We start from the raw sequence: 2,281 nt of genomic DNA on the forward strand, positions 1-2,281 counted from the left end.
TCTTTCCAAAGTCCAAAAGCTAGTACCTTAAGTAGGAAGAAAAAAATTCAAGGAATGGGTAAATTTATGTGAATATATATTGTATAACTTGGGTGCACAGAAAAATGAGGGATTAACAGTGTACATCTGAACTAAGTACAAGGTGAAGCCAGTCAAGCTTTCCCAGCCTTCCCACCTAGGTAGGTCAACCCTGATGTGTCAGAGGATCCTGTCTTGAAACATATTCCCAAGCATTCTGAATTCTTTAATGTATCTGTTTCTGTTTTTGCAAACTGCAGAAGCATTTGAACAGCAAACTTGCTTTTATTTCTGTGCTTAACCACAACTTAAAAATTATGCCTTTACCGAAAAAAAGGGTCAGTGCATTAAGACATTGCACAATCTCCCTAACCTTTCAAGTTTTACAATAATACAAATATTTATTGTTTGATTTACTCATTTTCCTACTCAAATCAAAGCTCTCAAGAACTAAGCTATTGTGTACTGTTAACAACAACCTACACCCTTCATCTCATTCCAATTTTGTAAGATGTCAGCCTTCTCACATTAGAGATCAAACTACTTATTCATTAGGGAAGTCCAGAATTCCAAGCCAAGTGAAGGCACAAGAAAGATTTGCTACCATCAAAAGAGGACAAATTATTCAAAATGTTTCAGGTTTGATGTAACTTTGTTATCTGCAATGTACAAATGGCTATACATTAAAAGGATTACTCAGATCAGTAATACGACCTAAGTAACTGGAACAGTGATAAAAGGAACTAAAAAAAGGAGCAATGTCCTGAAAATCAGTCTCCTGAATTTTGATGCAGACAACACACTAATATTTTTAAGTTGCCCAGATGGTCAGCTGGGAAAGAACTCCAGAGACAAAAAGGAAGTCTACTCACTTCAGACCTGGAAAAATGTAATGAAGTAATGTGGTCATTAGGTTTTGATTACATGGGGAACATAGTACTTTGAGTAAGGGAAATATTCCTGAACACAGACTTTGGTGGACAAATTCCCCAGAAAAAGAGGCAACACTCAAATCCAGACTCCTAAGAAGAATGTAAAAGCAGGTGTAGGACAGTTGACATGCACTAACTTGGAATTTCTAATCAAGCATTTGGCAGCCTACAAAGTATTTTAAAGATAAGTATGTGCATTTAGCTAACGCTTCCTTCTTTTCCATTTGCTAATCCACGACTTCACAAGTTGATATCAGAAATCCAGCTCCTAAAGACAACTGAAAACTGAGAAGCATGCAGTTACCACAGCACCCAAATGAGAGACTTGCACGTGTCTCTCCCTGCAAAGGCTCACAATGCAAGCTCGTGATGCTTGAGAAAGCACAAGAGGGATGAGACAAACAAGTATGTTCATACCTGTGGCATTTTTAAACATGCCACCCTCAATACTCAATCTTAGAGAAATCAACTACTGTTAAATCAAAACCAGTAGTTTAATGCAAGCTGGCACTCACTGATACTGAGGGCATGCCACTTCACAATTTTTCAAAGCCTTCATCAATAGAAATGGAGGTTGAGCAGTCAGTGATGCTTATTCAAGCCACAGATAAAACAAAGAACCACTAACCTCTGATACGCAGACTGGGTTCTCCCTTCATCCCTGCCTACCTGTACTGTTAAATACTGTTATGAAGGTATGCTCACATGAACTTTGCCTAAGTCAGGCCCACAAGACTCATTCTGTAAGACTGTTTTCATTTCTTATGCAAGTGTTATGAAATGTAAATTGCTTGATCTTTACTTGATGCTAGATAAGGGAACCTTCAAACTGCATTTTGTTATCAAAGCATCTGTAAAGACAAGAAGTATGCAGTTGTTTATGCAGCTGAAGATAATTTTAGATTCTTGTCTTCAGTGAAGAGCTATTTTCTTACCTCTTCTACTTTTTCTAGAGACAGAAAAAACATCTAAGGTGAAGCACCATCTCTAGATTGCTCAGCTGAAAAAAGAATAAAGAAAGGGAGAAAATTCCACTTCAGAGAGCATGGTCTCCTAATTGAAATGCATGTGGTGATCTCCGTTACCCACGTTTGACAGACAGTGGTCCACACCACAAAGTAGTACAGAATTAATATGTTCTGCACCACTGGCAGTGCTGGCCTGTGCTTAAGACTTTGCTGAGCCAGTAAGAACATCTCAGCTCAGGTCTAACCTTGGAATGATAAGTGAAATGGCATTTCTGGAATATGGGAAAGTTCTGTAAGCAGCTTCTGCAACAATGACAAATTTTCATTTGAACAGATTGCTTGCAAGTTGTCTCCCACTCTTAC

General features: G+C 38.2%; 1 protein-coding gene across 1 annotated transcript in view; it reads right to left on the reverse strand.

Moving 5' to 3' along the window:
- Positions 1-2,281, reverse strand: part of LOC103775070 (mediator of RNA polymerase II transcription subunit 30-like) — a gene marked incomplete at its 5' end in the record, with an annotated part of 11,149 nt that overhangs the window by 403 nt on the left and 8,465 nt on the right. The gene's annotated exons all lie outside the window — the stretch shown is intronic.

This window comes from Merops nubicus, unplaced genomic scaffold, assembly GCF_000691845.1.
Source record: "Merops nubicus isolate BGI_N331 unplaced genomic scaffold, ASM69184v1 scaffold586, whole genome shotgun sequence".
Lineage (NCBI taxonomy): Eukaryota > Metazoa > Chordata > Aves > Coraciiformes > Meropidae > Merops > Merops nubicus.